General features: G+C 40.7%; 1 pseudogene; it reads right to left on the bottom strand.

Moving 5' to 3' along the window:
- On the bottom strand, positions 7,593-8,820 carry Gm6931 (predicted gene 6931; annotated as a pseudogene).

The raw sequence follows: 10,751 nt of genomic DNA, 5'->3' as shown, positions 1-10,751 counted from the left end.
TCCATCCCTTTAATGCATGGGTTACACTAGGTACATAAGTACACACAGTCATGTTAGTCTTTTAAAAAATAATATTTTATTTGTTCTTGTGAGTATATTTTTACCATATCCAACTCTATTTCCCCTTTCTATCTCCCACCATATTTCTTGACACAGCACCCCTTCCAGACTTCAGGACCTCTTTCATTTTGCATTCAAATGAGTCCAACCACTGCTACCCATCCATGTGTGCATGGGTGTGAGGCCATCCACTGTAACATGTATCCCTGGCTTTTTATGTGGATTCAGGGAAATTAAACTCAGTCCTTGTGTTTTCAAAAATGTATCTTATGCTTGATCCATTGCTCTAGCCCCATTAGTGAAACATTTGAGTGAGCAAAAACCTTGGCCATATCTCTTTAATTCATACACTGTGCTGAAAATTCTTATCTTTAAACATAGTATTTAAACATAGTATTCCAAATTCCTTAAGAAAGGGTACTAATTTATACCTTCTTGTATCTTTAATGCAATGCTTGACATATTGTAGGAACTTAATAAATGCTTAAGACATTCAAATTATTACAGATTTAACGGGAGATTGGCCATAATACCCGCTGATATTTACTGAGATCATATTCAAACTTTGTCATAAACTCCAGCCCCCAGAGTTGTTGTTTTTTTTTTAATATAGTTAGAATATTCAAACCAATTCAGGTGTATGCTCATTTGGAAGCTGTTAAGGAATGCACTGTAGTTCCAGCTCACAGATGCTCCACAGTGCATACTGGCTTTGTTGGTTGTGAACTCAGACCTGGCAGAGAGTCAATGACCTGCTTCCCATCCGTCAGCTTCACAGAGGTTAGAGTATTAATGTTAATGGCCAGGTATGCGCAATTACCCACATGCTCTACCACCATCTAGAAAAATGCCACCGTAGTGATAAATGAAACATTTCTAGGTAGTTTGTAGTTTCTAATTACATTTTTGCATGTTGAATACATTTTCTCTCACTTCAGAAAGTAACAGTTGGCACCCTCGCTTTTCTCCTCGTAATAGCCCTTAAGATTTCAGATTGGCTCTGCTTTATGAGTGAGAAAACTGAGCATCAGAGGAACTAAATACCTTACCCAGATTCACACAGATAACTGTCTGAATCAGATTTGACCATAAACAGACTGTACAGGTGCAAACAAGAGCCTAAGATTAGATCATAAATGCTTTAATATGAGGTAATGGAGGCAAAGGATTCATTAACTTAATATCCTAGCTGACTTATTTTGCCACTAGATAAAGCCAACTTGATGAGGCTTCCAATAATAAATGATCAAATAACAGATCAAGGCAAACATATCCAAGTTTGAAAAGGCGTTAGGGTTTATAGACCTGAATGTTTGCAGAGTGAAAAGGCCTGTGCCTCTGTAAAACTACTAAGTCAATGGTATGAGGAAATGACAAGAGGAAGAGGCCAGGAGTTTCTCATTATCTAGAAATGTCCTCTGGGCCTTGCATTTCTGTGCGTGGTTAGCATATGTGGCTAGGCAAACAGGGTACTTGATCTAAGTATAGCCCCTCATGGTGTATAGCCACAGACAATGCTAACCACTCACATAATGCCTGCAACTGACAATGCATATTTTAAATAGGACATTCAGGAAAAAGTAAAGATACTCCCCAAACAGAAGAGAATTGTATGTTCAAAATCATTTGAAATTTAAGCAGGAAACACACACACACACATGCACACACACACACACACACACACATACACACACACATGCACACACACACACACACACATGCAATGCACATACACAGGTACACACACACACACACACACACACACACACACACACACACACACCAGCAAGTATTTCTTGATGCCAAAGAAGAGCTGGTTAATGGATTGATGCACATTCATCTTAATGCTGCTTTTTAAAATGATGTCTAAAAATGCTGTATCCCAGAAATTCCGGGCCAATGGGAATTCAAAATAATCAAGGTAATTTTGAGATTACCTATCACTTCTAAATTGCCCTGGGTCTCTCTGTCAGTATAATATGCCTTTGAAAATGCTTTTGTTTCTACGGTACCAGTGAGCATTAATATTCTTGGCATCATAATTGGGAAAAGATGAAATAAACAATTCAAACAAAAGTTCAGCAAAACATACATGCCTTAGAGAATGAACAGAATCAATTTGTACTACCAAAAATATTTAAGGCAGCAACATAATTTGGTCACACACATACATAAACATAATTAGAGTTTAGGTCCTTCTCTGCTATTTAATTGTGTGGCCTTAGATAAGTCACTGAACCCATGAACACTAGGAGGCATGTGTAGAAGTTAATGCTAGTAATTGGGTTCAAAGAGTACAAAAAGCTATGTAAATATTAATAAAATCCATTTTCTGCCTGAGAGATGCTTTCTATTTAAGCAAAGCTAAAAGACTACACAATTCAACATGGGGACTCTAAAAGTGCCATAGAAATTCAGAAACATGCAAAACGTTAATAGGAGAGGTTGAATTGAGAATTGTAGAAAAGAACATTATTTCATATAGCAGGCAATATCGGTGAAAATGCATATCAGATGGATGGTGGGCATTTAAGCTGGCTGAAATGAAGGTCCATGTATCAAGGTAATGACACCTAAAACTACCAAGGAGGATTGAGAGTACTCACAGGCCATAGCAAACCCAGAGAGCAGAAGTTTGGAGTTCCTTCTTAATCAGAGAAATAATTCAATGAACTATGCATTAGAAGAAATAATCTGGGTGTTATGTCAGGTAAATTGGAACATGGAAATGTGAGACACACAGAAGGTAATTTAAGAAACCCATGAAATACTCTAGATGAAATGTAGAGACAAGCTCACGTGGAAGTAGGAAGCAGAATGGGAGGGAGGGACCCACTGCTCTAACAAAGAAGCAAAGAAACTTAGAGCATAGGAGGTAGGATGAGCCAGGCTGCCAGGGAAGGAAACCTCCAGAAATACCAGCTTTGGAAGAAGGTAGCCAGCTTGGTTTTACATATACTAGTTTGGGGAATGAACATCATTACCCATCTTTCAGAAAACTTAAGAAAATGAAGGGCACTAAACACAGACCAAGAGATCAAAGAGGAAGTTGGGCCATGAGGCATGCACCTAACTGATAAGAGAGTCTTTAAGACAGTTGGCCAATGGACTCTACTGTTCAGTAGGACAGCCTGTGTAGACCCCAGACCCTGTAACTTGTGAATGGAAAGAACCACACTGAATGATACTTCACCATCGTAATTTATAAGAATATCTGCAGTTTTTATTTTGGTCTCTTGGATTACTTGCTCTAAGTGCTATGAATTACAATGTTTGAAGTTTTCTCTCTCATGGTAGCCATGCTCTGAGAAAGGCCTTGCGAAGCCTGTGGAGAGGCCACAGAGAGAAATAGCCAACGTAGTACAGCTGCTGTGTCTATCTCAGCTCTGGACTTGATGTTTGAGTGAAGTAGCCTTGCACTGACCTGAGCCTCAATCACCACCTCTCTGCAAACCTATGCAGCAACCCCATCCACCCCCAGAATCAAGAGACATAAGTATAAACTTCTGTAACAAGGCCCTCAGGTGATCTGTTAAACGGACCACCACCTTGTCAGGGAGACAGCTAGAAGACAGATGTGAATGCTTTGGTTTCCTCCTAAGACATGTTCTCTAGTGTCTGAGGAAAGGTCTTAAATATTGAGATTTGATTTTGTTTCTTGAAATGTGTGAATAATGGTTATGTGGAGTAATATTTTATTCATAAAAACAGGATCAAAAGTAAGGAGTGAGTAAGAAAAAACCCAAATGCATAAGCTGAAGGGATAAGTTCTACTTAGCGGCTTTGATCTTATCAGGCCTTATTTATTGAAAGGAAATATTCAGGAAGGTAGGATTAGAATTCAAGGATGGATTTTTGTATGAAATAAGGTAGGAGGTGGAATAGGAAAATAGATTTCTATAAGCAGCAGTGGGGGTCTGCAGAATATCAGAAAGTATTGGAATCTATGCCTAATAAGTATGAATTTACAATAAGCCTATCAAGAGCATTAAGATTTTTACAACACACTAACATCTATACAAAGAAGAATTTCTGAGAATGATTGGAAATCCCACCCAAGGATATGGAGAGTGGGATCCTTTGGCGTTTCAGGTGGGCTGAGATAGTGACACATAAATCCTACAGGACATGAAGTAAGGCAGTACACAGCACCTAGGGAAAGATAGAATCCATAGTAAATGTGGAATGTAAAAGAGATTGCCTAAGTGTTCACAGGGTTTATAAATGTTGAACATAGCTTGTTCAAACTTCCTGGGACCCAATATGTTTCAATTCCAGATTTTGTTGAATTTGAGGATATTTGCACATGGACACTCAGATAACATCTCTAATCTAATCACAAATCTCTCTCTCTCTCTCTCTCTCTCTCTCACACATATATAATGTTTTATGAACACATATATATGAATATATGTATACATATACACACATATATACTTAACAGAGCTTGAATAATTGTACTTTGAATAATTTTCTGTGTGAAATATTTTATGGTATAAAAATTTTCACATGTAGCATCATATCAGATATGGATTTTTTCAAGTTTTGGACTATTTTGACTGAAAAATTCCAGACTAGGGATGCTCAACTCATATTCTAAAAAATGTAAGTGATGAGAAACAAAAAACTAGGAACTCAATGCCCTCTAAAATTCATAAATTGAAAGGCAGTCACATTACTCAGTGTTACCAGGCAGATATTTTAAGAGGTGAACAAATCATGAATAGGATTAATGACATTTTAAAGAGGAACAAGGGAATGTTCAATCCATTTTCCCATCTTCCATACGAGGAGGCAGCAGAGGGACCAGCTTTAAAGCAGAGTCATCACAGACACTGAACCTTTGGGTACCTTCCTCTTGCCCTTCACAGCCTCCAGAATCAAAAGCAATGCATTTGCAATTGATACATTCTCTGACATCAGATATCTTGTTACCACCACATAGTAGCATTGGAGGAAATGCTAGTGAAGTGAAGATATTGCTGTTAACAAATCCCAATTGCTGCATCATATTTTTCTCAGATGGTTCCAAATTCTACCCATAAAGGGCAGAGGCTGCAACAACTAGCCATTTGTTTTGCTTAATATAAAGCAAACTTCTCTCTGCTTTGAGAAGTTAGTTGCTACTCATGGTCTGACATGAGCCATTGACACAAGAGTTCCTTGGGCATAGGGTCAGTGAGGGAACAGATGAAGGCTACAGGGCATGTGATAAAATTTTCTTCTTGTGTTGGCTGGTTAAAGAGATGCCCGAGGATACAGAAGAAAATGTCCCCTTCTCTCAGAAATGTTGTTTGCGTCTATCACTCATTCAGACAGGCTTTTTAAGCATCTGGGCCACCCTTGGGAGTGATCTCAACACAAAGTCATTCTTCAAGAAAGACAGAGCTACTGGCTTCACTTTTCATCCTACTTATGCCAGTACCAGAAGGCTTCGTGAGCAAAAGTGACTAGATTTCTAACAACACCAGAAGCCACTTTTCAAGTCATTCTGAAGTGATACTGAAGAGTCTTAAACTGACCACTGAGGTTAGGCCTGATCTACACAGTCTCAAGAATTATAGCTGCCATTATCAAATATCTCAGTCTGATCTCAACCCCCACCCCTTCCCTTGTCTATGTGCTTCCATGTTCAAAAATCTAAAAGGAATGCATGGTGCTGGCCATCAGCTCACCTGGCCAGGGTGTCACCCACTTGCAGGTAACACATCAGTCTTCAGTTGTTCCCTGCTGTATGACTGGCATTTTCTGTCTTACCCTCCAGTTCCAGTAAGCAGTCTGTGTGTCTGCCCTTCCTGTATCACCTCTAAGGGCAGAGAGGTCTTCCTGAAGCTTCTATATCTTGCTTCTTTTTTTTCTTAGCTATTTTTAGTTAAGCTAAGCTGGTCTCCCTTTCCTCTTCTGTCCTCTCATTCAAATCTTATAGCTACGGGATGATTAAAAAAAAAAAAAAGAGTTATTGTCCTCCTTTTCTATTAGGACTCACCTGGTCTTTTCAACTTCCAGTTACTCTTCCAGATTCTGTAACTGGGTCTGTTGTAATAAGTAAGTCTGTACTTCCTCTAAATACACTTAACATACTTATTCAAGATCATCTTCGTTTTTCTGAATCACAAGTGAGAACACTAACATGACACTTTCCCAATCTGTAATGAAAAGAAAATAGAACATATAACATATGTGATTTTTTTCCCCAAAATTACTACAGAGATCGGAATTAGAATCTAGATGTCTTTTAGCTCTCTAGGTATTTAATAATAGGCAATATCACTACAGCATGAAAGGAAAGACCCGTCCCTGAGGATGAGAAATCCTTCAGACATGCACCATGGCCATATCTTGAGGGTTGGTTTAGGAATAATGGGCTCTAGGACACTTAGTGCTAAATAGTGAGACTGTCTTAGTCAGGGTTTCTATTTCTGGACAAAACATCATGACCAAGAAGCAAGTTGGGGAGGAAAGGGTTTATTCAGCTTACACTTCCACATTGATGTTCATCATCAAAGGAAGTCAGGACTGGAACTAAGCAGGTCCGGAAGCAGGAGCTGATGCAGAGGCATTCCATGGAGGAATTTAACCTACTGGTTTGCCTCCCCTGGCTTGATCAGCCTGCTCTCTTATAGAACCCAAGACGACCAGCCCAGGGATGGCACTACCCACAATGGGCCCTCCCCACTTGATCACTAATTGAGAAAATGCCTTACAGCTGGATCTCATGGAGGCATTTCCTCAACTGAAGCTCCTTTCTCTGTGATAACTCCAGCCAACCTCTGACAAATACAGAGGTGGATGCTTGCAGCCAACCATTGGGCTGAGGATGGGGTCCCCAATGGAAGAGTTGTAGAAGAGACTGAAGGAGCTGAGGTGGTTTGCAGCCCCATGGGGGAGCAACAGTGTCAACTGCCAGACCCCCTGGAGCTCCCTGGGACTGGACCACCAACCAAAGAGTACACATAGAGGGACCCATGGCTCTGGCCACGTATGTATCTGGCAGAGGCAGGTCTTGTTGGACATCAGTGGGAGGAGCAGCCCTTGTTCCTGTGGGGGTTCAATTCCCCAGTGTAGGAAAATGCCAGGGAGGGAAGGTGGATGTGGGTGGGTGGATGGGTAGGGGAGTACTCTCATAGGGGAATGGGGAGTGGGGGGATAGGAGGTTTCCCAAAGTGAGACCTGGAGAGGGGATGGCATTTGAAATGTAAATAAAGAAAACATTCAATAAAAGAAAAAAAAAGAAAAGAAGAAAGAAATTATCTTTCATATGAAAAGAAAATATGTTTTTAAAGCAAAACATTGAAATTTGTATACAATACTAAACAAGAATTTATGTATTTGACAATTATTAGTAGAGCTGATACCAATTTCAAGAAAGGTGCTCAAGAGGAACAAAATTGTGCTGGTTGTTTTTGTTCATTTGATAGGAGCTTGTATCATCTGTAAAGAGGAAATCTCAGTGAAGGGATGCATTTGCTTTGTATTGGTCTATAAGCAATGGTGTGGGACATTTTCTTTTTCTTTTTTTCTTTTATTCTTTTTGAGTGGAGTGAACTTTATTGATGGTATTCAAAAGAGTAGGGAGGACTCCCTAGGCCCCTCCTTTTATTATGGGGGTCTGAGATGGAAATTGTGAGGGAGATGCTCAGTGTTGGGGGCCAAGTTAGGGCAGGGACTCCTTATCAACTGAGGGCCTCTCTCTTGCTCTCAGTGTCCTTGCTGGGGTGGGTGGTCCAGGGTTTCTTAATCCTTCGAGGCCATGTAAGCCATGAGGTCACCACCCTGTTGCTGTAGCCTTATTCATTGTCATATCAGGAAAGAGCTTTACAACATTGTCATTGAGAGCAATGCCAGCCCCAGCATCAAAGTTGGAAGAGTGGGAGTTGCTAGTGAGGTCACAGGAGACAACCTGGTCTTCAGTGTAGTCAAGGGTGCCCTTCAGTGGGCCCTCAAATGCCTGATTCACTACCTTCTTGATGTCATCATACTTGGCAGGTTTCTCCAGGCAGCATGTCAGATCCATAATGGATACACTGGGGATAGGAACAAGGATGGCCATGCCAGTGAGCTTCCCTTTCAGCTCTGGGATAATGACCTTGCCCACAGTCTTGGCAACACTGGTGGATGCAGGGATGATGTCCTAGGCATCCCAGTGGCCATCATTCCACAGCTTTCCAGAGGGGCCATCCACAGTCTTCTGAGTGGCAGTGATGGCATGGACCATGCTCATGAGCCCTTCCAGGATGCCAAAGTTGTCATGGATGACCTTAACTGGGGGGCTAAGCAGTTCATGGTGCAGGATGCATTGCTGACAATCTAGAGTGAGTTGTCATATTTCTCATGGTTCACACCTATCACAAAAATTGGGGCATTGGCAGAAGGGGCAGAGATGATGACCCTTTTGGCCCCACCCTTCAAGTGGGCCCTGGCCTCCTCCATGGTGGTGAAGATGCCAGTAGACTCCATAACATACTCAGCACCAGCAACACCCCATTCGATGTTAGCCAGATCTCGCTCCTGGAAGATGGTGATGGGCTTCCCCATTGATGACAAACTTCCCATTCTCAACCTTGACTGTGCTGTTGAATTTGCCATGGGTGGAATTATACTGGAACATGTAGACCATGCAGTTGAAGTCAATGAAGGGGTCGTTGATGGCAACAATATCTACTTTGCCAAGTGCAGAACAGAAGGCAGCCCTGGTAACCAGGTGCCCAATACAGCCAAATCCCTTCACACTGACCTTTATCATATTGTTTACGGGACAAGATTGGCACTGCACAAAAAGATGCAGCTCTGAAACAGGGAGGAAGTTCTCAGCCCATTGGGTCAGTGACATCACTGGGCAGATGGTCTTGGTCTGTATAAAAACTCCACCAGAGTAAGCCAGTTAGCAGTGTTCTTTGCTTCTGTTTCTACCTACAAGTTCCTGCCTCCTGGGTTCCTCCCCTGACTTCCCTCAGTGAAGTAATATAATGTGGTAGTGTTAAGGGCCCTTCATCAAGATGCTTTCAGTCATGATGTTTATCATAGCAGTATAAAGCAAACTTAGATAAATATCAATTTAATATCACACACAGTTCTAACAAACTCAGTACCCTAGATTGGTACCCTAGTTTGCAACAGATTTCAACCTAGGAGACCTGTAGTAACATAATTAGAGAAAGTTTAAGATCACAAATGTGTGTAGTCATCTGATAAGTAGAGGTGGAAAAAAAAACTAGAAAAAAGGCAAGTGAAATAATTCCTACCTCTTTTAGTATAGGTGTGAATGCTCTAAAAAACATCATTTCTTCAGCAGAGTAATATCGTTGAGGCTTATTAAAATCACCTTTAGTAATCAGCCATAGATTAGAATGAAAAGGAGACACATTGAGTCTAGTTTAGAATATGGTTTACTTTCCATTATATAGAAGTTCCAGGGCTTAGGGAAAACTAATTTCTGCCTCTGCTCTTCTTTCTCTTCTTCATTTTCCTCCTCCTCTACTTCCTTTTGTTGCTCTTGTTGTTTATGCTATGTTCAGGGCTGGAGAGATTGTAGTGTTTACCGGTACCAGCTACTTTTCCAGATGACCCAGGTTCAATTCCCATCACCCATAGAACAGCTCACAACTGTAACTTCAGTCCCATGGGATCTGATAGCCTCCTCTGGCTTCTGTGGGCACTACATGCATGTGATGTATACACTCAGACAAACCTTCATAAACACGAAATAAAAATAAATAAAATCTCAAAATATATTTATAATTTTATATAAAACTAAATACAAGCACACATCTATACTTACCAGATAAAATATTTAAAATAGGGCAAGTTTCTGTACATTTCAGTTTAATAAATCTCGAATTACAACACAAGATAATCTTTTAGGTCTGGGATTGTCTGTGATTTATTTTATATCAGTTTACAGGTATGTTAGAAGGTTTATGAGGGGCAGCACAAAAAGCACAGTCACACATAAGACTGGACATTCATTAAAAAGTAAGAAAGAAACATGCTCCACTATGTTCATAGCAGCCTTATTTATAATAGCCAGAAGCTGGAAAGAACCCAGATGCCCCTCAACAGAGGATTGGATACAAAAAAATGTGGTAATTTACACAATGGAGTACTACTCAGCTATTAAAAAGAATGAATTTACGAAATTCCTAGGCAAATGGTTGGACCTGGAGGGCATTATCCTGAGTGAGGTAACCCAATCACAAAAGAACTCAAATGATATGCACTCACTGATAAGTGGATATTAGCCCAGAAACCCAGAATATAAGATACAATTTGCAAAACGCAGGAAACTCAAGAAGGAAGACCTAAGTGTGGACTCTTTGCCCCTTCTTAGATTTGGGAACAAAACACCCATGGAAGGAGTTACAGAGACAAAGTTTGGAGCTGAGACAAAAGGATGGACCATGTAGTGACTGCCATTTCTGGAGATCCATCCCATAATCAGCCTCCAAACGCTGACACCATTGCTTACACTAGCAAGATTTTGCTGATAGGACCCTGATATAGCTGTCTCTCTTGTGAGACTATGCCGGGGCCTAGCAAACACAGAAGTGGATGCTCACAGTCAGCTATTGGATGGATCACAAGGCCCCCAATGGAGGAGCTAGAGAAAGTACCCAAGGAGCTAAAGGGATCTGCAACCCTATAGGTGGAACAACATTATGAACTAACCAGTACCCCGGAGCTCTTGACTCTAG

Source organism: Mus musculus, chromosome 16, assembly GCF_000001635.26.
Source record: "Mus musculus strain C57BL/6J chromosome 16, GRCm38.p6 C57BL/6J".
Classification (NCBI taxonomy): Eukaryota; Metazoa; Chordata; class Mammalia; order Rodentia; family Muridae; genus Mus; species Mus musculus.
Note: the sequence above shows the minus strand (reverse complement) of the source record. Positions and strands in the feature narration are given on the sequence as shown.